This window comes from Varroa destructor, unplaced genomic scaffold (genome assembly GCF_002443255.2).
Source record: "Varroa destructor unplaced genomic scaffold, Vdes_3.0 BEIS01000006.1, whole genome shotgun sequence".
NCBI classification, from domain to species: domain Eukaryota; kingdom Metazoa; phylum Arthropoda; class Arachnida; order Mesostigmata; family Varroidae; genus Varroa; species Varroa destructor.
In genome coordinates this window covers 12,345,469-12,373,170 of record NW_019211459.1, presented here as the reverse complement: position 1 = coordinate 12,373,170, position 27,702 = coordinate 12,345,469, and the positions used below count along the sequence as shown (strand labels likewise).

The following is a 27,702-nucleotide window of genomic DNA, read 5'->3' as shown; positions in this document are numbered from 1 at the left end:
GAGTGGTAACTGCAGTAGTACTATGAACAACAACAGTGGACTAGGTCTTTCCGTATATTTTTCGGTTCCAGTGAACGGTTGTTCTCAGCTCTTGGTGAGGCTCAATTCTGCCTCATTCCTCATGCATATCCAGTTAGCCAGTCTCACTGCGAGTTAGAGACCGCATTACGAAACAACAACTCTGAAAAAAAAAAAGAGTGCTATAAACATCCTGTGTAAATTATACGCAGGAGTCAGCTTTCCGGGAGATTAATCTGCGGATCGATAAAAACAGGAACAAGCAAACTATACAATATGCCACAACATTTCGCATCATCGAATGCAACGACTGCCCAAGTGCGCATGCTTCTGCGTGCATATCGTTCACTGAAGGGGTCGTATTCAACAGCATTAGGAACTTTCACAGTAGGAAACTGCTTCGTGTTGATATGCGTTGTGTCGTAACGAGTATCGTAACGGATTTTATAACACTATTGATCAAAGAAGCAATAACAATAGCCTCAGCTGCGGTCTATAGAAAAACAAAATTATATTTAATAAAATATGCAGATGCAACAGCGTTATTACGGAAATGTAGTTTGTATGACGCACAACACATGTACGCTGTCTATCCCCCCGAAGAAGGCCTGCAACCACACACATGATTGTTGAGGTTAATTTCTTCATAGGAGCCTATTTCTTGCATGACACATTGAAACAGTTTTCATTTCACACTCTAGGCTAATAAGGGCCACGGAGGTCCTCTGCTGCTTGCAAAATCCTCTCGAAGCTACGTGCGTCTACGTTTGTTCCACACGCAGCAGCAGTAGCAGCGACAGGAACAACCGGTAATGGGGTATACTATGTCTATTAGAGCTGGCACCACTATAACAGCAACATCATAATTTAACGTACAGCGGACATGCTACATACTATCAATCGAAACGAGGCTGCTTCGCAGGAAGATCGCCTGCTCTGCTGTCATGTCGCGCACCCCCTTTGCCGGAATACTCCGTCCGCTCTCGAACAACTCGTATCCCCGACGTGGGCTATAACATTGCCCCATACCCAGGCAGGCAATAAATTTCCATACAGCATATAGTATGTTTGTGCTAATGGCACGTATATCGAATGAGAGAACGACAACAACGGTAACAATGCGAGGGTAATAATACAAGGGGCAGAGATTATGTTGAGTAAGAACACATGGAAGTTAAGAACGAACATACATATTCACTCTCAACACGGACTAGACAACCACTCTGAGACATGACTTCATTTCATGGCCGAACTCACTTACGTTGCACATTTATCTTTATAATCAACAATCAGAGCTTCGTAATGCTTTACATTAGTGCTGACAATGTTCTAGCAGCGTTAGTCCAGCAGCCAATAGTAATACACCTGCTGCTGCCAGCGTAACGGAAGCTACAAGTACCACAACGACCATTACTACTACCAATAGTACAGAGTACAATTCTTTATGCCCCATATTCCACAGAAGTCACGCTTCTGTCACAAGAATATCCCCTTTTCGGCCACCACAGCGGGATTTTGCCAGCAGTCGACCAGCTTCCACGGTTAATCGCTACTCGGCCCACTAACGCTTCATCACCGAACTCAGCCAGCCACCTAGTGGTGACTTTCAGTATTAGTAGTAGTTGTAGTAACTGTTGTGAGATAACACCGATCGCGTACCGCACGCAGCGTTCTCCGTAGAGCGGGTGGTCGGTGATCGTTCGGGTAATGACGAGTTCCATCAAAACCTCTACCAACCCCTAGCGACATGCACATTTCGGCAGGGGGCAGTCGGTGACACTTCTTGCTTGCCTGGGGGGGGAAAGGGGGGATTAACCGTCATCAGCCCTCTCCCCACGATACATGTATATAGCACACCCAGCCACCACCGGTACAACGACTACAACCGCCCCTTCCACACGCAGCACCAACACCAATAGGACCTCTAAACTGCAGAACTCGTGGGTGGATGGCACGACTAATCTAGACTGCTGCGCACCCCCAACAGTCGACGCCTGCGACTGCGCACGAATGCATTTGCTCATTGTCAGCAAGCATACCCACGGATCCAGTACTGCGCATCAGAGCAAAGAGTGTCACAGGGGATTGTTGAGGGGCGAATGAAGGGGCGAAAAGGGGAGGGGGTTAAGCACCTAGAGCTGCTGCGTTTGGCGATGAGATCAAAACAGGGATAGCGTTCACGAAAAGGAGACGGAATATCGAGAGTTAAAACTGCCGAATGATTATAAGCGGTCGAGAATGAGACAGCGTGACGGATGGACATACAATGGGCGGACGGCCTAGACAGTTCGCGGTGCCGCATCAGCACGCGAAGTTTACCTACGCCTGTCGACGCAAACACCCCGTATCCCTCCAGTGAGTACACTATATCAAACGAAAAGTGAGGAGCAGCGAGAACCGAAGCAGGCAGAATGATAGCTGCCACGTCCAACATGATTCAACAGTATTTTGAAGAAAACGCTATAGAGAGAAAGAGAGAGAAAAAGAAGGAGGTCTAGGTACTTAGGATAAACCGAAATGATAAAGCATCACACAACACAGGTAAAGCCTCCATCACGTAGCCTGCAATACTCTGCTGCTAGCGGTGATAGGACGTGATCAGCAGTGTAACGCTGTTGATCTGAAACGCTATGGTTTGATTGCTCGTTTCGACACTTGCATGCTTGATCGACTCGCTCGCCGTAGACAACGCGACGAGTTACTTAAATCGCTGAATATAGGGGTGCTACTAGAGCCCTGCGGCCTGATGGAGCATAACCTGTTCCACACGATATACAACCCGTATGGCGTCAGACTGCTGCGATCTGTAAGGGAACGACATGCCCACGTACAGCGTGACGCCTGTATACTGATGGTATGACAAAAAGAGCGACTGCAATCGGGCAGATTACTAAATTATACAGAAAGAGAATGGTATTCACGCACGCGCACATATATAGAAATACAATTATACAATACATTTTAAATGTCACTCTATTAGCCAAACATCTGACAGATGACTAAACACTTGAGACTAGAATGCGACATGGATATGACATAGCAATCTAACAATCTACAAATTGAAGTAAAAAATTGCTAGATCTCCTTCGAGATCTAGCAATTTTTTACAATGGTTGCAATCGCCCTCACTTATCTAGATAACGAAGTTCCAGGACCCAACTTGCGCTGCCATCGTTACCAGGAGCTTTTCGTGTATGCGTGTATGATTACGTCGAACTTAACGAGAAAACGTAATCATGCAATCGATGAGCAGTAGTATGTCTGGCCGATTCTTGGACCAAGGTTGTAACTTCCACCGTTGCCTCTAAATTAAACTAGTACAAATATGGACGGTGATGCGTCGCCGCGCTGTTTCAACAGCCATGAGCAGCAGATCAAACAAAAATTTGACGTCACATTTGGCTAAACCGCTAGATCGAGAGTGTACGGGGGAATTTGTACAACGGCATCTGATCATAGAGACAAGTTTGAAGGAATGTCAAGCGACAGAAAGTTGCGAGCGATTTATTACGATGGGAAAACGATGCCTCAGTCTTCTTCGGTTCATGTAGTAGAGCAGATGCAGGTAGATAGATGTAATCGTGATCGAAACGATCGTAACGCATAGGTGCGTTTAAAGTGTCGGCTAATTTGAATTTTCGTTTGGTATCTATATAGCACTTATTTCAGGCAATAAAGGTCCAGTAAGTTATCATAACAGGACTTTATTAGGGCAGCGTCAGAGTCAATGCAGGCGTGGTCGCATTCTGTATCGTAACCCGAAACAGCAGAATCTAAGTCGTTCAAATCCGGCTCTGAAACATAGAAAATCGTCTATTTAAAACAATGCCCATTTGAGAGTGTAACAAGCAGGCATGCCTTTCATGGTTATGCTCAGAACTCAGTTCCATTATGGGAAAATTATAGAAATTAGCTGTCGTGGTTCTGCTTTTGAACGTCGACAATGCATTGGCCATGGTCTCAAGCACGCCTATTCTTATTGCAGTTGTTGTTACTGGATAAATTCTTAGGAACGTTTTCCTCCGAGACAATCCTAGCCGCCATCCACTAGTGTCAGTTTTTGTGGCGCCACATACATCGACGTCCTAGGAATGTACTATTAGCCAGTCAATGGCGGTAGGCAGCGGCTAGGTCGGTGCGTCACGAACGTGAGGAGTCATAGAAAAACACGCAAACAAACAGCTCTCTGATCGTGCTTTTTATGTCTCTGCTCGCTAATTTGATTCTCGATCGATCTCACTTCATAGCACTGCTGGCTGGAGGTATAGCTCGTGCACTTAGCGCGTTCTTGTTGGCAACAGGGCAAACCACGACAACAGCAGCCTCTCTACGAGCTACAGATCGCAAAAGTCCACGCCTGTAGTCAGCGTCGAAATCATCCATGACACAATGATGCTGGGGATCTACTTACGAGCATCTAACGCTTGTTGAATCTGAACGCTGATTCTGAAGCAAGAACCCTCACAAGTCCCTAATGTTAGGTGACTTCAGTACTAAAAATATGTTATATGTACGTGTATTTATATAAATGTTAAGCGAAGCAGTGAAAAAACGCGCCAAAATAGCCAAAATGTATTCAATTCAATAGACATTAAGGTAAACAGCAAATCAATCTTTCGCGATGTGTTACCTGATCACTGCAATTGTAGACGTCGTGAGCGTTTTAGGCTTAGCGGCTTGTGATACTGTGAGGATCTCGACCTTTTTTTACGAAATTTTACGCAACAATTTACAGCAGGGACATAGGGTACTAAGTTGTATGCTAGGTAAAGGAAAAGGTTAGTTTAAGAAACATAGTATATATGCTTCTCATTAACTATATCCTCATGCAGAATATATAATCTCACCGAAATTCGAGTAATATTCACCTAGCACTTCACGAACATCGTTATCATCATTATAATCATTTGCAGAAGAGGCATATATATATATATATATATATCCTTTTTTTCCAATTATTTTTGTTTCACACGATAATCCATCATCGCCACCAGTGTCTTAATGTTTTATCGCCATTTTAGTGTTGCAATGTTCTATCAAATGGTTTTGCCATATTGTTTTTTTGGTCAGGACATCATTGGGTTTCATTGGCTGATTAGGGTGTGAGTTTGTGGGCCTCTTCCTTTGTTTTGTTGCTGTGTTTGTTCGTCGCATTAGCTGTCGTCTCATCTCATTTGGGGTGGGAGGACTAACGAAACTGCAGCCGACGAGATAATGATGGACGGGTAGATGGGAGCAGTATACAGTCGTCGCCGTTTTTCTGACTAACAGCGTCACAGCACAGCCATTATACGCTAACACTGCAGCCGCTCGCGTTCCCGCAATTCGTATCAGCACCTGCAGCAACAGTAAGACCAGTAATGCAAGAACAACCCAAGTGTAGGCCGTGGTGACCCAGTTCGGTAACAGCGAGGTCTCTGTACTGCAGCCCGCTTGTTTGCTCTACACGCGCTATAGTCACACTGTGTTTATTGGGAGCGGGGCCACCGTCGTCGTCACCGACCCTTCCCTCGCTTCGCGTCTACGGTGACCGGCTAGCTGCTTGCCTGCCTGCAGATGTCGTCGTCGCCATTGCCGTTAATAACGATAGCGATACGGCTGACTTTTGCCTGCCTGACGTTGGTACTGTCCATGTTGTCAAAGCGTCTTGAGCTGCGCGGATTGCACAACACAGCAAAACAGGCCCGAGATAACAGGAGCTGCAGTAGCATGCATTCGTTCTCGAATTTTATTCTACCTCCAGCTAAAGAACGGATTTACTTAGCTAGACGCGCAGAGGGCGACGATACCGACGATGGCAGCGTCGGCCGAAAACGGTTTAGTTCGTATTGCTGCTAACATTGCTGTCTCGTCCGATAAGGAAAAGAAAACAAACAGCGGCGGCGACGACCTGAAGTTAGCAGAAGGAGAACAACTTTTGTAATAAGGAATCAGAATTGTCGAGTAGGCCGATGCTCACAATCGTCGCCAGATTCCGTTTCCTCTTTTACACAATGACCGTAGCAGTATTGAACAAATACGCTAAATAGAATAGCAACATGGAAACGAGCAGAAGAGTAAATCCAGCAGCACTAGTAGTGACTCTATAGCACAGCATCGATTGACTGTGAAGGATTCAGATCTAGATAAAATACCACGTGCCTACTATAGATACCTTTGTTTCCTTTTCGCTAGACAAATAAATATTATTCGAAATAGCTCTATATGCATAGGCATAAGCGATGGCTACCAACGATTTTTACTATACATATATGGTTCATTCTATTGAGAGTTGAATTAAGTTTCAGACAACGGATGGATCGACAACGATCAGACAGGCAACACCCTACGCGCTGTTCATTAACTATATGAAGTATTAAAGCTTGATTTGCGGATGAGGGTGCAGACGGCGCCGATGCTGACAGAGATCGTTCGTTCGAAGAGAAACCGGTCTGTAGGTATGCGAAATGAACTAAAAACATTGCGCGCGTGGGATCGTACTGCTCGATTATGCTGAATATTGATGATAACAATCGTGGTGTGTCTGTTATTATAACGACAACCGATAAGGTTATTGGTATCGAACGAGGGCCGTAGATGAAAGTGCTATGGCTTTTTTCTCACAAATTTTTAATCGTTAGTTAACAGCTAACTGATAGGGACCCTTTCACCTGAAACAAACAGATACTCTAAATAGAAGGATCAGTACGTTGGCGGTGCACACCTGTATAGATGTTATGGTCGATCACGCAATGCATTACAATATACCCAGCCAAGGAAACACGCACGACTGCCAGTTTAAAACTCGTCCAACAGACCCAGACTCAGGGTGCCGTCACGAACCGTTCAGATGAGGCCTACAAACGATTTCTAATTGAATTTAAAAAAAAGTAAGAATAGTCTATCGCAAATGCGAACAGTTTCACTTAGACAGAGAAAACCTGGGTAAGCAACCCAGTTTCGGGAGGCGGATTGACTTCCATTTGAGGAGGTATACCAAGGGTTTGAATTTTTCAGCTCACTAAGGACTTCTATCTTGAATATTGTGTACTTGCCTCAACTCTTTGTTGGCGCTCCAAATGCCAAGGAGCCAAGTAATGCTACTATGTATGACTAATGGTCCGCTCCGAATGATTATTATTGAGCGTCAAAAGCCCCACCACCGTCCAGGGCTAGTTGCGGTTTTATGGCTATTTTTTTTTGGCGTTATTCAACAATCCAAAATCTATCATCTTCCTATTCTGCATTGGATCGCGGACCATATGAAATCGGCTAATCTCAGAAGTCATGATACGGTTAAGCCGGGCTGACTTTCCGATCGAATTTAGCCAGCAACTGTCGCCGACGGCGGTCATTGTTGTGCATTGATGAAAAAACATTATTTCTCATAGAGCGTGACGTTTGTCGTCGTCCTCGACAGTGGCTCCCTCAGCTGCCCCTGTTGCTATCAAAGGGATACTGATGCTTTCATTCATAGTAATACTTTTTCCCCAACAGACCCATTTGATCACGTTGAACTTAGGTAACTACTCGAGAGATAGGCAACGCCCTACAGATTGTTAAGATAATGGCCAAGCAAACAATAGGATGCTAGATACATCGTAGAAGTGTCTATATTGTAGATGGAGGAAGATCATGTTGTGAGCAAATGATTTTACAATACATTTTTATAGTTCTAACCAGAGCAACATATACATGCATGTAATAAGTATGAAATATGATTTGGGTAACGTCCTCGTCATTTATGTATATCTAATCAATTTGTGCTTACATCTCAAGATCTGAGATGAGACTAGATAAAATGTTTGTTCTCCCGGATTTGGGGCATCCGAACTAACCTATCTTATAACGCCTGGGTAACAACGATAGGCTCGGTCTTCGGTCTCAGTGAACCTAATAGTTCTGCTCCCCCAGACGTCGTTGAATAAAATAGCCATTGGCCGATGTCCATTAGCTGTCACTGAATTTACATTGAATCTCACTATCCGACAGGCAAACATATGCCGCCACCGAAGATAAATATGTTAGCGATAACGATCTGTAAAATTAGGAGTCGTGACCCGTGTGTAAGTAAAACATAACAACCACTCCTATATCAACTAGAGGCGATATTATAACGCACATCATCCTTGCGACCGAGAACTTCTGGGCGCAATGGGTTCAGCAGATGATCTAGCCGTTCTTAGACATGGCAACTCACGCAAATATGGTCAATCCACTGTCGCAGGAGAAATACAAAAGATAGTGTGAAAAAGTAATCGGACACACAAACTAGATAATGGCAAAAATATTTTTTGCACCCTGTAATAATATTTTAAACTTTAAAAACTAGTCCCGCTGAAGATTATCGACGATCCAATCGTATTCAAACTCGCTAGATAGCAAGCATAAAGATAAATGACAAATACTCCGCCAATACGGATTTTCATCATAAATGTTCGTATGCACAGTTCGATATCGCTCTACACCAATGCAAGAAGGGGGTGTACGTTTATGATCAACTAGCGTACACGATCTCCCCCAATCACGCGCTACCTTGCCGTTAGCCTATTATAATTTTTCCACGTATGTTCGCTGTTTGTGCTGGTAAAGAAGGCGAAGCATTTAGTCGTTGCAAAATCAGCTCGGCCTCTCCTAATTCTGTTGTTGGGGGGCGCACGCAAAGACGCCACGAGTTTTCTGCCTAGCTTTTACTATGCCCTGACGTAGGGTAGCGGTAAAAATAGCTTGGTACTCTCAACGGGTTATGCTCAGTACCTGTCAGATGCGCGGAAACACGACTGATGCGGAGCAGAAAAAGGATAGACAGCAAGTAACCCATTGACTGAACGTTCAATAGAAGTTGTTGTTAAACTAAAAATACCCGCAGCCTTCAGAGCCACCGGTCTCTCTTTGAATCCTCTAAAAAGTGGCTCTACATTTTTTTTTTTGCGTCTCATAAACATTATGGGCTAGCGTGCCAGCCCGCCTGCCTGCCTGCCTGTCTGTCTGTCTCTACTGAAGCCATAATCGATTGCATCTCCGTACGGGGCAGAGCGCTAACACTGAAATCGACGAGGTAAACAATCAAACCGATTAGTCAGTATAATCAGTCTGTGGCGTTTGAAGAGCAAAGCGGCATCCTTGATTACGTTACAGTTTTCGTCTGAGAACGGACAGAACTCTAGTCCTATTAATACTTTCGGCCTGAAGCCACTGTCACCCATTACTGCATCACATATGGAAAGTGTTAACACCGCCAAGACAACTTTCGTCCTTGCTGGTAAGGGCCGAAAGGATACAAAATTTTGCTGGTGCTCGTGTATGAGGTAACCATTTATGTTCTTTCTTTGATGTTTTCTTTACTTGTCGCCTGAATGCTCCCGTACAAAGTAGAGACCGGCAAAAGGTCTCTAATGATTTTGGGTCAACGCGAAGGTTTTACGATTGAATTGTCATTTTTTGCTTATTTCGCCGAGGAGCGTCAGACAACCTATGTAATATGAAAAAACACATTTTATATATGTTAAATTGTCATCTTAACGCACAGAGGGACATATTATTACTGTGTAAAGACTAAATAAAAGAACATCAAGGGCCAAAATTACTATCCAATTATAAGATGTCTAAAGCATATCGTGTATGAAGCATCCGTCAATTAAATATAGACACTGGAAAATTCATTGCCCGTACATTGGAAAAATCCCTTCACAAAGTAAGCACCGTTTCGAACAAATAAAATTTAACCAGGTACAATTTGCCAAAAATTTCTCTGGCAAATTTTCACCGACTCCAAACAAATCTAGTTAGTTCCAATGAGGTTTGCTAGTATGTGTTGTTATTAATATGCTGCATGCAGCCTTCGTTAACGCTTTACTTCAAGTTGAGCCCATTGCAAACAAGCAGGTAAACAGGCATATTTTGATTCCCTAAAGAAAACACGTTCGCAACACGTCGGACTCGTCGCCACCACCTTTGATGGTGTTTTTATTGTCGTTATTGTTGTTTCTGCTATTCCTGATGCTGGTGTCCCGGAATAATTTCGAAACACGTTAGTCTGAATTGACGTCAGCCAAATGAAATACACATCCAGACGAGACGCTATCGGAAGCTACAGCGGCAATCGTCACAATAGCTTCATCGAGGTTTGAAACTAAACGGCCATCTTGGTCCATTTAGCAAAACCCGTCTAGTTTGCGATAGAACTTGCCGTGTAAGGGACTAGGCGTTAGGAAATATCCTCGGAGCTCTTCTTTCTGGCTCTAGTAAACAGAAGAGCCCGACTCGCCGATCCAGTCACACTTACGTCGGCTGGACGCCTGGATCGCCAGTGAGTCAAACACATGTCTAAACATATCATCCCACAGTATTGTAGCAAAACAATGCCTTAGATAATCCCAGTATCTATAAGCATGATCACAAACGACGACGACGACGACGACGGCAACAGAATCTAATGTTGACTGAGAGAATACTTTAACGAGCAGCCACTGTGAGAAAAACATATTGAACTGTGTAGGTCGCGCACCGCTGACGATTCTGTATGACGGCTTCAGCAGCAAAGTTATTCATGCACTTAACTTGGAGACGGAGGGCGAGAAGTTAATATATATATATATATATATATATATTATTTCGAAAAAGTGGCATATGTCTATATAGAGCTGTCCATATAATAAAAAATAATATTTTCAACGGCACCATTTCAACCGGTGATGCGAATGTTCGTAAGACTGGGACTTCCTGGCGGGGTACAAATGGACGACGAACTATTGGTCGTTGATCTAATATCACGAAAATGTTGGTGGCTGTTCTGCTAGTTGATCGTCTGAACCATTACAGGCGGAACGGGCCGTTTCGAAGAATTGTTAGACGGAAGCTAGCGAAAGAAGCTGCGCGAAAGGGTTCATGATCACAATAATGGATTTCGTAGATATCGTCAAAATGGCGGTGTTGTTTTGGTTCCTACATCGAACAAAAGCCAGCCTTTTGATAAGTTCGCAGCGTTTGGCATCTCTTTATGGTTTGCTTCAGTCATCAGTATCGAGGTAATGTATCGTTTTGTGCGGCTGGCCCGCTTTCAAAGCAGGCGCAAACAGTTATGGAGAAGAGCCAATCTCTTTACATAATGTATATATTAAAGATAGGTCTGACTGCGTTAGCTGCTTATCCAGCAGATCAGAGTACGGTGACCTTAACGTAATAGTGGAGACGTCAAAAATAGGAGTAAGAAGCGAATCGAATCGAGTTCGGATGGACGTACGGACGGACGCACGCACGCACGCACGCACGCACGCAGACTTCGCTTTAAAATTTGACCATCGCATTACATAGCCGTTGAAGAGCCATCCTATTCTTCGGATGACCGTTAAAATTGGCCAATAGAAATTTTTCGACATTGCCTGTCTTGAGCATTTCTGGAGTCCGCACCTAAAAAAACTCGGTGTTTTTGTTTTTCACAGTTCAGCCATGATTCAAAAGCTGCAGCTTCAACCATTGTTGCTTCCATTCAGGACACAATTTACAACATCAATTCAATCCCGGTCCTAAATCAGCCAAAACTGAAAAAAAGAACAGCTTCTAGGCTAAGCTACCCAAAAACTCATCGTTCAGAAAATGAATTTTGTTCTGTCTAACCAGTTGGGTAGGTGAGAATCTTACTTCGATGGTTCTTTGCATCAGCGACTATTTTGCACGCGAGAACAATGCTGGACAGCTGAGCTTTTACCTCAGCTAGATTTCGGTCTCGTCCCGACCGGTAGTTATGGTTATCTACATTTCTTTTAACAAGTTTAAATAATTTTTTTGTTCTTACAAAAGGTATTTGCTCATCTCCCAGGGTGCCGGTATCGTTTCCCGAGTCACAAATACAGCAAGTCCACCCCTTGACAAAAAGTGATCATCGAAATCGAAGTACAATTCTCTCTACCGTTTTTCCTCACGTCAAGCACCTGGCGTAAACAAATATCTCGCGGCAAACAATAGCTTTTCGTCCCGCAAACGCTCTTGTGAAAGAAATCATACAAACCAAAAAACCAAACGACTTTCAGGGATCTCCAATCGAGGGTTCGTTGATTGTCGACGCACTTTCTAGCCCTGATGATTTGGCCTTTTTTTCGAACGATTATTAAAACGGACGCCTAACAAAATTTTCCCAAGTACGCAATAGTCGGTGCACGATTCCGACTTGTCCATGTTCACAGCTCGGTCACTACCTCATGGTGGCTTACGCCATTCATCGGAGGGTTTTTGGTTGACTCTACGCTCTGGATTTCGCTCTCAAAGGGACAAACCCATAGTCATGGGCTCACAGAGGTTACTCTCACTTTTTCTGTGAAGTTTTTTTCCAATGGAAGAAACCACATTACTGATGCGCTTACCTGAAATGAGAGAAAATAATAGAAACGTTAGCCATCAGTCTAGTACGTTTACCAATACCTATAGCGACCAATATACCTCACCCACTAATGGCCAGTTGCGTAGATTTATCATTAATTTAGTAAACAGGTATTATCTAATGGACTGTTATATGTTATTATTATTTTTGTCTATTTAGTGATAGGTCAGCTGAAATTCTCGACCTAACCTCGTATCGCGACAAACGGTTCAAATTTGGTTACAATGTAAGCTAAATCATTTATTTGATTCATTGTCATTAGAAATGTCGAACTTCGTAATAGTAGTAGTAGTAGTAGTAATGATTCGTCTACAAAGAACTGTTTTATCAAGGAATCGGGGGCTCCAAGGGATCATCTTCCACGAAATTTTAGAGTCGTTGCAAAAGAAACACGGATATATATATATATATATATATACGCGAATCTACACGAATATGTATAGGAAAGGTCCCGTATTTTACTTTTGCGACTATCTGATAGTACTTCCAATCCTTTCGAACCGAAATCTATGTACCCTTGTGTCTGCATAGTTAAATTTAACGAACATAATTTTGCTCTCATATGTATTGGGACGTCTGAATGGATCGTTAGGCGGAGACGAAACTCGCATCGTTTTTTTTTTTACTGTTTTCATTTTTCACTGTTGTGTCTGCAGACAGCTTTTGTTTCAATTCTGTGAAGATATGATGATAATGCGAAACAGAAATTGCTGATAGATCTATGCAAACAGAGGTAACCTAGAGAACAACAATTACCATCAGCGGGTCACACGTTACGAGATAAGAATGATAAATTTACATATAGGTAAAGCACATAGCTTATTTTCAGGTTCGTTTAAAAAAAACTTGCCAGTGACCAGTGACAATTAATGACTGCAAACTGATCACTGAGGCTGAATCATTCAATGACAAACCTGATCACAATCGAATTGTCGGCCATCTATTTACTCGGAAATCACTCCCATAACAGCTCCTAACCAAATTATCCAGCGTGACTTGTACCCTCGAAAGCAAATGAATGAGCATAGGGTTCTCTTACTTCACAATATCTGTTTTTAATGAATAGCAGATAAACACGTTAATTTTAGAGCCATTATACATTGTCTGTCCGGTGGCAAGCCGTTAAGCCATTGCCGAATTTCATTATTCTTACCTACCGCCTACTTCGATTGGATGAGAGTAACTGAGCTATAAGAATCGTCATTATGAAAGCGGATAGCGGATGGTAATAATATTGGTAAAGGTTTTTCTCCCCGTCGTACTTGTGTGTGTGGAGACCGACAAAAAGCAACTTTAATGCAAGGTCGAACACAATACAGTGCTATCACAGATAGCCTTGTCTCAGCTGAAAGCCGTCACTGTGCTGTATCACTCTGAAAGGACGGCTAAGCATTCAGGTATTTGAGAAAAACTACACCACCATATTGGAGCGCTTCCATATGGGGTGCACCCACGGTTTAAGACGGCAGTGGCTCGTTGCGAAGGCTGCCAACGACACCCGCACTCATTGTCAGAGAGAGAGATATGCCGATACAAGACCCACTGTGCAACCAAGAACTGTGTGCAAGAAGCAACCAGCACTATTATTACGCGAGACTCGGCTCACAGCACAAGAGATCCTCAAGCGTATGTCAGGAAACATAAGCGAGTATCGCGGCCGAGTGCGCCGGCGCATGTCAGCATCATATTCAGACCTCTTCCTGTATACGAGCTCGTTTTCAGGACAGGAAAACGCACGTAACTGGTGAAACTTCTTGGCTAGATTTATTCGTATACATCAAGTAATTTAACTTTAGCTCTCTCAAAGATCTTAAACATCAATCATCAACGGAGTGCCCAGAGCTGTGCGACAAAAGTACCAACTGTGGGCAAGTTTCTTCACATTATTCGAAGAGCAAAAATGATTGCAGATGCACCCATTGGCTTACAAAATACGTACCTATATATAGAAGCGGAAAGGCAATAAACGCAAGTGTCAATACATCGAAGCGATAGGAGCATTGTTATAGCGATCTCTGATTGTAAAAGTACGTTTTACGACTACGGGTTAGGCTGAAATAAGTGCTGTTTTCATTTTATTTATTTCTTTTTCTCCATTTTGATTCTGATAATACTGAGTGAATTTGGTATGAATCCGATAACGGATGCTCACCGGAGCTCAACTGAACGTTCTATAACATAACGTTTACGACTCTGTGGTACAATAACGGCGTAAGGTGGATTTCTAAAGCATTAGTGATACGTTTCCCACTTATCTCTTATTCAAGCTTACTATTTTGAGCAATACCTTAATCGTTTCCCATTAACTTTATGGAAATCTATAATAAAATACTTCCAGGCTATAAAACCGAAGTAAAGTTGTTAATAACATGATTTGTTTGTCTCATACCTTATATCTACTACAGTATACCAATGGTACTTTGTCCGTCTACAAAAGGAGAAGTCGTCTGTTATGCAGTTGGCATCACTCAGGCAGAACTGCTCAAATTGGTTACCAGGACATCAATTCGATGCAATGATGTACCCAGTTTTCCGTCCAGCCCTTCAGCTATCCGTCTATGCACGATATGCGCACCACAAATATAATGATATAGTCATCCCACTGGAAAAAACCGCACTGCAACAATACAAAACCAGCCAGCTTCCTAATGTTCGTGTACATACCCAAACAAAAGTAGCGTTTTATTTATCCATCTCTAGTATAAACAAGACTGTGCCCTAGCGACGACGTGCACTTCACAAGAGTAAGGCGACGCAAACCGAAAACACTACCGACTCGAATTAATGAAGTCGTCCCAACGTATCCGGCGTCGACAAAAATTTACTGTTGGATGTAGCATCAACAGTACGAACAGAAAAATAAGCTGTTCCTTGTACGACTCCGTCGGCGACGCTGGCTACAGACAAAGTTCTTCCAGTCTGTCTGATGAAACCGCCACCGAAAGTAACAAGCACACACGTACGCACGCACTCCCATGGTCGCGCGACCCAGTTACATAAGTATTACAGTCAAGGATGCAAGAACTCCCAAAAAATACGGCCAAGCCGAAAAACTGTAGCAACGCTAACATAAAGAACGGCGTCTTCGACGCAACGACAGACGAAGGAACAAAGCGAAAATTGCAAAACGAAGTACTGCGTTCTGTGCGTTGTTTTGTGCCATCCGCTACGGTTGTCGTCATTACTTTCAGCGGACGACGTTATTTCTTGACGAGAATCGGGACAAACAAAGATTCCGGGCCACTGAGCGAACAAATGACGTATTATCTTATCTTCTGAAGATAGCCAGTCATCAGCCAATTGTGTATCCTAGATACAAGCGGGCAAACATACAGATGCGCGAGCATAGAATGTCCCAATTTCTTTTTCAATGTAAAAAAAGAAATAAGGAAGAGAACAACTAAAAGCATTTGAAACAAAGACTACACCACATTTCTGTCTATATGTATTGCCCATAAATTATTGTCATAAGTAAGCTCTATATCGTATGTTTCAATTAAAATGAAAGAAGGAATTATTATCATGTACGGTAATACGGAGGCTCAACCTGGAGAACCATTTATTCTTGTCTTGTATGCCATTGTATAACATATAGTATGACATATTGTGGCTGTGTCCATCTGGCCTCTTGGTACCCTTATTGGTATGGCGCTAAATCGAGAAACACGAAAATCAGTATCTGCTGTCCGGGTGAACTCAAGCATTCAACATGATAAAATTACGTTCTTCTCAGTGAACTAGTAACACATATTTAATTAACCATGTTTTCAGGTTTATGGATCGGCCTTATCAGTGCAGTGCTTGTATCGCTCCCTGTACGTCTCAAAGCCACAATGAGAAAAATGCCGACGGAGTATGCTGCCGTAATGAGAGAGCTCGACAGGTAGAAAACAGGAAAACATTTTATCCAATTCCATTTTAACCGATGAGTTTAATGACGACCGAGTGAATCTCGATTGGATGCAAGTATCGTGTAAGCAAACGGCGTCAAGACGATGCCAATAAACATTTCCATAATAATAACAATGATTATTATAAAGCAGACGACACCAAGTTGGCTATTATTTATCAATAAACGAACCAATCAGCCAAAAAAATTCCCAAAAATAACAAGCAGTTTGTTTTTTTCTGTGGTTTCGTTATGGATCGAAGGAGGCCTCTGCTTTTAAAAAGACCGATTCGGATACTATCGACTGCTAAAAGCCACTGACTGCGTGCTAGTAGACGATGGCGGATGCGCAAACAGATGCACGCTAACGTCATCCACGTTTGCCCCAAACATCGGTCCGCAGACGACGCGGCAGCGTGAGTGGAGCCAGCGGAGATATTTCAAGCGTCGAACCCTTTCTAGGTGGCTTTTCGTCTTTCTTTATCTTTCTAAAACTAGCGTGCAGGAAAAAATCATGTTTTATCTCGTTCCTTCTCTACTAGTCTAATGCCTTTCACTGTTTGTTGCGCGTCGACCTCCTCATTCTGCTAACGTGAGTTGTCTCCACAGCAACTCGGTTCAGGATTAAAGAACGATCGTAGATAACAAAGACAAAATAAGCACACTATGTAGAGGGCCTATTCCACAAATTCGTGAATTCAATAGCGATTGTTGTTGTAGTTGTTGTTACAGCGCCCCCTGGCGGAAGCAGCTGTTCTTGAAGTTAACTGATGCTATCCAATATCTTCGTCGTCTTTTTTCGATTTTTAATATATGAGTAATTTGTTGTTTATGTGTCGTCATAGCACATGCTGTGATCTATCTTATTTTTGTTATCGATTTTCTATACAATGCAATAGTAAATGGATTATTAGAATGCAGTCAGGAAATACATGTAAACTCCTTCTTCCTTTATATATATAAACCGATCAATTTATCAACGTTTTTCTTTTTCTATCGTGTATTTCGCATTTCCACATTAGCGGAACAAAATTGGGTTTCATCTGGTACAGCTCTGACGTAGAGAAACGTCGTCGAGATTTATGTGCCTTCGATCCGCGTTCGACAACCTACGGTTTATCTATAGAAGTATCTACACTGCCTGAAGTTGTCAACTTTAAAACTGCAAACTTTATGAAAACAAAGGCGGACTTGTTGCTGTCTAAAGTTTGTTGCTTCCGTGAATGAGGTATGAACCTAATAGATCCCACGCATGATATTATTTACAAAACAAAAGCTCGCTCATCTTTGCCGTTGTCATAGTCGACCGCATATTGGATGTGTAAATGTATAATAATCTATTGAACGAACAAATTCGCGTGTGTCGATAGGAACCGGAAACCTAGTTTCAGGCATTATTTAACGACGGGGGTAGGGCCGCTCAGAATCGGACCAACGTTACAACTAGCTGCACAATATTGTCTACAACAATCTTTCAAGGCCCCGAGGTCCGAGATCAGGCACCAGGCCTGCTTAGGGCTGTCTAGGGGATCTAGTGTTGTTTAGGAAGCGTCATGGCTTCTTAGAGGATGACCATCGTCATCGTAAAACTAGCGGACGATGTCCCGCCACTTGTTACGTTCGGCTGCTGGGCTCTACTGATCATTGCTCTTTCTATTACTCATACTGTTGTTTTTATTACTACAGTCAACCGCTCGTCGCCCATCTATAGCCTGCTTGCTGGTTCACTTGTCAGCGATATTAATAACAGCATACACGTACAAAACAAACATTGCAAAATGATTTCTGTCTCTATACCCCTGTTTCGTCGCCAGTTTGTTGCCTTCAATAGCCGCTGGCTGGTGACAATGTCCAGGCGAATATCTGTGTGTGAGCAATCTTTTCTAGGAGCAAATGTCCTGACATAACCTTTGCACAGCGGAATCAGCGGGATTGTAGCCAACTCATCCAGACCCCACAATTGTTATTGTTGATGGCAACAGCGCTCTGTTTGATTGTCGTTAAACCTGGTGTTGCCGTGAGCAGGCTAAGTCACCTCTACCATGATGGCGCTAAATAGTTACACAAACATACGGAGGGATCTATGGCAAGACGTAGTGGCTAGGGCTAATTTTCTATGTCTGTTATTGCCGGTCCAACAACAAGCGATGACCAACGACAACAAGAAAATGCCACTTTGCGAAAGCTAAGCAAAAATACTAGACGCTAGGACACGCTGCAGTAGCCCGGCTAAATAACAACTGGGCAAGTGGCTACTTTGATATTAGCATTAATTACACCAGTAATATATAGACATATATGTGCCAAAAAATCAAATGGGTTCTAATTAACTCGGCATGTAGTTTTTGAAAGAGATGATACAGCTTATTAGGCAATATCACCATCGTGTAGCAGAGACACATTTTACTGTTTCAATGTGATTCAACAGTTCATATGAGGGAAAGGCGGCGCGCTAATTATCCGAGACAATCACCAGCCACGAACCCTTACGACCATGACTAACCAATCACAACCGTCCCGCACCGCGAGCAACATAACATTTACGAGTTATTTATAGTTAATGATGATGATGATGATGATGATGACGACGACAAAATGATGGTAAAAACAAAGTAATAGTATCTATCTTGTTGCTCCGCTTTTTCTGATGGTGGCTGGCGGGCCTAGTCTAGTCTAGTCTAGTCCGGTCCAGTCTTTTCAGCTACAGCATATACTGATTTTTAACTTTTTGCGATTGTTTGTCATTTTACTTTTCTCCGCAACGTTCACACTAATCCTGCGGCTGCTCCACCGATCGGTCTCGAACGGTTGTCCGCTCTTGACCCGGGAATAGAGAATAGGCAACCGTCCACAGCAGACGAACCTTTCCTCTTTCAGTTTCTACTGCTCAGACGAACCTTTTTCTATTTCTGTACGAATACTGACACTGTATCAGCATTGGCGTCAATACCAGAAAAACTAAGGAGTCTTGCTACCGCTATCGCTGCGATAATAATGAGCAGGGGCTACATCAGTAGCCACGCCAGCACAACGTTACAGTGTTCCCCATTACTCCGGTGAACAGGGGCGACGGCAGCTAATCGTACGTGTAACAACAGAAAAGGTCCAGGCAGTCAAGCAGGCCATTGCAAACGATCCTATGCGCAACAGACCAGGCAGCTAGAAATTGACAGGGCAAAAAGACGCAATTCATAGTTCGAAAATATATAATGCTTGACAAACACGGACATAGATGTTCTGTAATACTGTCAATAGCACTTTGAAGATGTCTCTTCATCGAAAGTACAAACCCACTGCTAGATGCACTGACCAATGAAGAATTATATATTTTAGCTAAGGTAAATTGCATTTTCAGCTCCTCGACTTTTTCTTTTTATACCCATTACGGTCTCGTATAGTTCATTCATTCTAAGAATTAGTAACAATCTAACAATAGCGAAGTAGCCTGCGCAAAGCGGACCCGGCTCGACGTTACCTAGAAATTCACTATGCTATCTTCACGTTCGTCTCGCTATCAGCGATATCCGTGCGTAGCGTTAAACTGTTTTATGATGAGTTGTCATTTTGCAATTGTTATTTCTTTGTCTGTCACGAATAATTGCATTTGTTTCCAATTCACTGGGAAAGATATCCTTTAAGGTCTGAACATCACAGAAACTAGTCCATTGTTTGGGTCGACGCACTAGTTGTTGACGCGTCAGCCCCAATCATGGACAAGGCATACTTGCTTACCAGGCAGTACTTGACTAACGGACAGCCAGCCTCCGCAACCTGGGAACGAGCTGTATAGCGCTGGTACGTCACAGTCAATCAATGAACCAAAAGATCATCCTATTATCGTTCGTTTATCCTTTCCTTTGCAGGAGAGAGGAAAGGAGAAGAGCACACTTTAGGACACTCAGGGGACGATGACATTAGTAGAAGCGACAAGCGATGTCTGGAAGTTAAGCCGCGGGGCTCATGGACGGGTTTGAATAAGTCGACGCTGGACGCACACGTGTTATGTATTCAGGATGTGCCTATATCTGTAGAATCAAATTTATAAGAAAGTATTATACTAACGTGTAACATTGGCTTGTGTAGGCTGGCATGACTGCTACTTGTCTAGTGGGTTAGTCGGCGTCTAATGCTATCACTCCAACCACCACGCTTGAAACTATATCCGCCTTCGTCTAAATAGCTGATCTTTGCTTTCCTTGGCTCCGCTTGCTTTTCCGTCGTTTGCCTACTGCCATGGAACAAATAGGTGACCGGGAACGGTGCGTGCGTCGCCACGTCCGCCGGATGCTGCCCTAAATAGCGTAAGCATCGTCCATATAATGCATTACGTAAATAGGTAGATAGTTCTAGAAAAAAAAAAAAGACTAGTCTATGGGAACGGATGAAAATCTATCGTTACCGTGGATTTTTTAGCGTTCTTTATCTTCGTGACAGAGCAGTGGGTAACGTGATTGTCCAGGAACACGTGTTGGCTTGGACGTGTTGGGCGTAGACACATTTCATTTCGTGATGACCGAAACTAACCATCTGATGTAGTGCCCAACGGTTCAAATGCCGGATGTCAAATACTAAAAAAAAAATTTAATAATTTATTTTGCTTCTTCCTTTTGAGTCGAAACATTGTCGCCGTTGCTGTGAACTAGCTATCGGCCTCGCGAGAAGAACACCTACAGTTTGCAGAGACAAAGTGCCGAAACTTTAGAGATGTCTTGTCGTCTTCGACGTTCTATATGCTCTCCTACATGACGAACGATGCTTATGCCAGAGAACGTAAGAAAACCAAAAAAAATGATGTTTCTTATTCACGGACGAGCTGAACGACTTGTTTGGCGATTTGAAGCTTCTCTATCAGGCACCTGGCATCGGAACGGCTATTTACACCAACAACATTATTGCATGGAGTAACGCCTGTTGGAGTCACATCCTGCACGCAGGTATTCCGTACGTGCTGACGATCAATATTACAAGTTAGTCCATAGCTGCTTGTCGTATCATGTCGACAGTGTCTTACAACAGATGGCAACACATCACGACAGTGGTGTCGGATCACTTTTAGATAACCTCTAAAAGCGCGTATTCGTTCACTAAATGTATGAACGTCTGTGCCTGTGAGCCGCATTTGAAAACCGCAACAATAAAAAGGATCCCGACTTCATTTGAAAGCATGAGTACGGAAATACAGGCAACTTTATTAACGAATAGCATTTATGCAATACTGAACTATCTATGCTATATCGCAATACAGCTCATAGAATAACAGAAAGAAAAAACAATCGTATTACTACCGTAACATTCGACTGTCTGTATGAGGGGTTACGGAATAATGATTTGTTTTAATGTATAAATACGACAGACCTGACGCGTGCTTCATCGAGATTTCTGCTTCGGGATAAACCTAGTAAAACCTCTGCAGCGGTACAAATTCAAGATCTACTTAACATTCAACATTTAGGAATTGCTATAAAAATCAAATGGAGGTCTATAGCGCGACTACAGCGAGTGACATTGTTTGCTACTGACAAAAAACACTCGCGGCAATTCTAATGGTTTCTAAGAAACTCGATGCAAACGATCCTTGTCGTCGCTTTAATAACAGCGAGCAATGAGGCAGCAAGGATTGTTGCATTGTTGTTACTATAGTCACTGTTTTAATGGCCCCGATTGACTGGCGAAGCTCTGGAAAGAGAAGGCTTGAGTGACGCCGAACGTATGTCGCCTACTTGGGGCTGCTGTTTAGCCATAGCGATTATATGGTGTCATAATCCCGTGCCCGCTTCTCGTCACGTAGCATAGCGTCACCGAACGACGACAATGATGGACTCACAAACGCCCATAGAGGTAGAAAGTATAAAGGGGACATGCAACGTGTACTGACCAACGATTCCACGGAGCTATATCGAACAGAATAGAGAATACAGTTCCTAGGTAGAAATGATTCTGTAGCAGAATATCAAGACAATATATTCATTTAGTACTGTTATTAATAATTGCTAGACCGGTTAGGCGTAGGGAAAAACCTAATTAGTATCGGTTGATCTGCACGACGTGACCTATGTTCTTCCACTCATCCGTTCGCTAGTGTGTTTGCATATCTATTCGAGCTGGTTATAGTTATCACCATAGAGGTGTCTGAGTGGACAAGAATCAACCGTGGTAAATGCGCTTGGCTGATGTTGGAACAGACGTATTCCATTTTTATCACTCATGCGCCAAAGCTCAACTCAATCTATAGCGGCCACAGTCACCTCGTTGAAAAGGAGCTCGGTCTCCTATCTCAGACATCTCTTGTTCATTCTATGTAGTTTTACAGCAGTTACTATGACCACCAGCAATGCCACTGGCGTCGCTTCTGTTCTTTTTGTCCGTCGTTACTGCCGTTGTTGTTGTTGTTGTTGTTGTTGTTGTTGTTGTTGTTGTTGTTGTTGTTACTGTTACTGTCGTTTGTCTCTAGCGCGGTATCTTGAACGTTTAGTCCCACCCACTGACGATGGCTTGATGCCTGTTGTAATATCTCTGTGTCGGCAACGCAACAGGAGACAACATGGGCTGCTACCGAGGCAGCTTTTTCTGCTTGTCATTGACTGGCGTCGTCATCGTATAAACTATAGAATGGAGTCTGTCTAGAAGAAGGCGTGTAGAGAACGTGAGCAAGCTAGAGCGTTGATGGCAGCAGCGAGTCGTCCAAACACAACCAAGCCTTTGTCTCGTTTTGTCGCGTTGTACAATATGACAATGGTTTTTATTTCCCCTTTCTTGGGTCGTTTTTTGTTCTCAGAAGAAGAACGACTCCAACAACAACAGGAGCAGCAGCAGCAACAAAAGGAAACTCAACAGGGGAAACACGCGGCAGAGACAATGACAGCAACAGCAACGACGCCATTAACAAGAGAAGCAAACTGGTAAGTCGAATATTGTCGGCTGTCCTCGCTGCTGAGTTTGGCCGTAGGTCGCCGATGGTGTTGCAGGGACGCGACCTTTGACACGACGTAAGTGCGCAAGCGCGTATCCTTATATATATGTATGTGTGTGTAGCTTTAAATATATTTCAGCATGACGCGAAAGCTTTTAACTGAAAAAGCCACATTTGAGAAAACCTAATTTCATCTAGACCCCTGTATTACCAAAGTATTATAAAAGTAATCATAGTTGACACGGTAAGTTGCCATATAAAATCCTGTCCGAGCAATCTAAGCAGTCTGAGCGGATCCCGATTTTTGAAAAACCAAGAAAACGAGAGTTAAAGACTAAGGTTTTTCTTCGTTCCTCCTTCAGGAAGCGACCATCTTTCATTCGAGTCCCCCGATTTTCGCTCCGGTTTCCCTAGGAGGCTAGAAAAATGTCTTACCGTATCTTCCGCTGCTTTTTCTCGAAGCTAAAATATCGAACAACAACAGGCCATAAAGGACCAGTCTCTCGTTTCTTCTACTCACCTCAAATCGTTTGTGTTGAGCACGGGTCGATTAAGAGCTAACTCTTTCACCTGTTATTATTTTAGAGGCTGTTGGTTGACGCTGGGATACGACATGGGGAGCCAAGAATTCAGGACAACAGCATTTCAGAATGTTCCACGACTTTTATTCGTGTCAGATAGCATAAAAGTGCAGAGGTCTGATTGCGAATGATGAGTCAGAAGAAGGGAACGGCGAAGTAAACACATAGTCGTTTGCCAACGGTTGAAAGCTGTCGGCGTTTAACGTCTTTCGTATCTTGCGAGGGACACAGGATGAGGAGTGGCAAGATCAGGCCTACATGAATACCGTTTCGTAAATAGACATACACACAACAACAGAATTATTATTAATGATATCAGGATTGATATTGTTGTGTCATTTACTTGGTCCTACATTAATCGGTAGTCTTGACCTCGTAAGTTCACCTCAACACGTTTTATATTCCCAAATGATGCGTGATCCAACTTGAGTGACCCTTTGCCTTCACGCATCTTTGTCCTGCAACACTCTTCGTCTGTGAGCGTGGTCAGTAAAAGGGCTTCGACCAATTCGTGAAGGACACATTGCACCACCTTACACAAGTGGACTAACTGTCATTACCAGCATAAACAGCATATCACCATAACCAAGATAATCAATATCGTCAGCGTTCATATAGTAACAATAGGCATTCAAGTAGATGATCAGTGCATTAGGTCGTCACTTGACCTATTGGTCAGCTGTTCTGTTACTAAGCTCGATTCGTTCGTTACCTGATTTCGTTTGCGATGAAAACAAAGAACAAAGGCCGATTCGATCGCAGACTTTCTTCACAACAGAAACCTACGCAGAGACGAATCTGTGTAACACTAATACTGTATAAAGTATTTAGACGGATGGTGCATAGTAAAGGGCGAGCAGCAATAACAGGGGTTTTTCGGTCGATAGGCCGTTCAACAACAACGATAACGCATCCATAAGACATTTTTTGACTTCGTACTCCACGCCGGTTCAACCTGCGTCGACTTTATAATCGGATCGGTATGTCAGCAAAACATACACTAATACGTATCGTATTCGTTATATTTGTTGTAAAATTCAACATGTATGTTCAACATGTATGTAACAAAACATGTATGTTTTGAATATGGTATCGGCGAGTTGATTAATTATACGGCAATGACGACGGAATATTCACTTAAATTTGTTAAACCCTCCGGATTTTTTAGCTCCTTGGTGCACTGGTTAGTGCTAGTACATTCTCCTCCGCGCTATATGTTACGGTACATATTAATGTTGATATATAATAACAGCTTACTTAAATAGGTCAGAGAGTGGTCCAACAAAAAGGGGAGGTCACGACGTGTCGATCAAATCCTACTAACAAGAACGCTGTCTGTTCGACTGGGCCACGAACTCCGCATACCATATATCAAGGTCCTAGGAGTACGGCCCAGCGTACCCTAGGCCATGCCGGCTAGACTAATGTTGCCATGATGGACTTAACAAATATATCCGTTCCCAACCAATAGCGGCATTCTATATCCGAGCGACTCTCACAAATGTGGAAACAACAAGCTCAATCACAAAGAAAAATAGATAGATAATAGATAGTACGTTGTTGCCACATATCATACATATGAAGCAGCGATTGTCATTCACCATTCAGTCATGAATGTTTGTAAAATAGCGAGGCCTATTCTCAAATACTGCTAATTTTATCAGAAGAATATCAACAATGGCCTTGAATAGCCAGTGCATGGATTGTGCTGCGCTCTACATATATATATATATATATGAAGGCGGTCCGTGTACTATAGGATCAGCGTGCACTGTTTTGGCGGTAGAAAATAGCATACATTACAATAACTTCTAATGAAATTGTTATGAAAGCAGAAAAAGAATACGCCTCTCTCTATCAGACGTAGAAATGTGCATAAATCAAGCACAAACTCGTAAAACGCAGTCACAAAGAAATTGATCGGTAACAAACTGGGCTAGTTACCGTCTTTGCTGCACTGTAGCACACATTAGTGTGTTTACTTCGTTGTCAATAAATGTAAGGCTATCAAAAAACACGTTTACGGCTAGCGCTATATTCTGCGCTGATGTTTATATAGAAGTGTAACTAAGGAGGGAAAAGATCTTTTCATTTGCAATATGTCCCATTCGCTCTTTCGAAGGAACATGCTTTTACCTGTCTAACATGTTTCTGACAGGTTCTATATAGTCGCTAGCACGAAAGTGCCGTCGGTTGAAGTATTCGACGACCGGCCACTTCCCAAACTCTTCACACCGCTGGCTTCTGGTGTCCGTCGTTGACTGATATTGTCAATAAATATCCACCCGCGCAGTCATGTCCTCGAACGTTTACATCGACTGTAAGTAACAGCTCGAACGAATATGTGATAAATTAACAACAAAATGACTATAGAACCTAGCTTTTTCAACAAATACGTATGGACAGTACGTCATTAAAAAAAAAAAAAACCGCCATCGGTTAGTATTAATCCAGTACTAGTATGACAGGCTCGACCCCACATAACTAGATCGAACTAGCGATTACCACATAGAAAAAGGAACCCCTATGGCAAAGACAAGGCACGCGTACGTAAAGATGTGATAGAACCAAGCTGAGAATAATCATGGTCTGCTCTTTTCGTTGTTCCCGCTAGCGTCCTTTAGTAAAGAAGTGTTTCCAAATTGCTGGTCAGCATTAAGCGGCAGTCGTCACCAGACAATATCGACGCTGACAATAGCAAAGAAAACAAAATCACCGCAACCGTTGTCTGACGCTGTTATGCATCTCATTGCCGTCACTTTCTTCGTTAGATTTGCGTGTGTGTATTTTGTCCGGCGTATTTGTCGATAGGCGTTTTATTTTGTCAACTGTCAACAAATAATTCATCCCTCTTCAATTTTCTTCTGTGTTTTCGATCTGCCGCCCACGTGACCACTGGCCAAACCAACTGGCACAGTAGCCGTTGCCGTAACCTGTTCTCGCCACTTTTCTGCCATTTTATTATAACCAGTACACGTATAGCCATATAATAAGCACCGAACAATGTATTAGAGGTCTCGTATCACTCATGGCAGGTTTTCGCCTATGCGTCGTGATAACAGGGTCAATGTGACAGAACTCCTCGACGGACTTTGCATTTCAAAATGGTCGTCTGCATTGCATTAGATTAGCTCCGAACTGCCCGTTGGTATGGTTCGGAGCTGTGGCTGCGCCAGTGTCGGAATATGTTGCAGCGAAAATTTGATACAGAAAAAAGTCCAATAGGCTGCGGCCGATATTCGATACTAATGTTACCGCCACTTTGGCCTTTTCCATCCCCGCAGAACCTTAAAGTCTACTCTCGCCTACCCGTTATAGTACCTGTTTTTTGTTGGCTCATATTGGTAGTGAACTACTGTTAGCCGCCGCCGCCGCCGCCGCCGCCGCCGCAACGGCAATCACTGTAGACATGGACACTACGGCGAATTTCTGCTGTCAACAAACCCAGGAAATGCAGGCGGCGCCGACGAAAACATGCTTATGTCGCATATTGGCAACGCAAATCGTCACCCCCATTGTATGGAGTGTCCCCTGTCATGTCTCTTTAGCGCACAATGTTCACTACACGAGTGCACAGAGGAACCATCTTACGTAAAACTGTCAAGGAACAACATTGAACCCCCGGACTGGGGCTCGGTCCTTTCTGGTCTCATCATCAGTCTTCGAAACCGATGTCGACTTACTGCGGAATTCTTCCTCCTTATTTCTCACCGAGAGCCAAAGTGTGCAAAGTTTACTCCACCTGCAGTTCCTCCTTCACTACTTTCTGACATCTACCACCATTAGAGCTTGATAAAAACCTTGATATAGCCTCGTTATAATCCCTGTGAAACCAATGGGCTTCAGTGTGCAAAAAAGGACGAAATTTGCGGATGTTATGGCCACTCTCTAGTAGATGACGGTTGCTGACATACTCATAGCTTCACGTAGTGAAAAATGCAGTGGACAT

At 43.1% G+C, this 27,702-nt stretch overlaps 1 protein-coding gene and 2 long non-coding RNA genes across 5 annotated transcripts in view; 1 reads left to right on the top strand and 2 right to left on the bottom strand.

Moving 5' to 3' along the window:
- LOC111253461 (uncharacterized) overlaps positions 1-27,702 on the bottom strand; it is a 132,311-nt gene that overhangs the window by 38,419 nt on the left and 66,190 nt on the right. The window lies entirely within an intron of this gene.
- Positions 3,707-27,702, bottom strand: part of LOC147754866 (uncharacterized) — a 36,914-nt gene continuing 12,918 nt past the window's right edge. The window contains exons 3-5 of one of the 2 annotated variants that reach the window (XR_015329940.1): positions 20,325-24,007; positions 12,005-12,356; positions 3,707-3,812 (exon numbers count right to left, since the gene is read on the bottom strand). This is a non-coding gene — a long non-coding RNA (uncharacterized LOC147754866). The remainder of the gene's footprint in view (positions 3,813-12,004; positions 12,357-20,324; positions 24,008-27,702) is intronic. The other variant, XR_015329941.1, reaches the window with a different exon arrangement.
- LOC147754867 (uncharacterized) lies at positions 16,632-20,333 on the top strand. 2 transcript variants are annotated; one of them, XR_015329947.1, is made up of 3 exons: positions 16,632-16,724; positions 17,285-17,490; positions 20,126-20,333. It is a non-coding gene; the product is annotated as an uncharacterized LOC147754867 (long non-coding RNA). The 2 variants fall into 2 exon arrangements; XR_015329946.1 differs by lacking the exon at positions 16,632-16,724 and adding an exon at positions 16,725-16,854.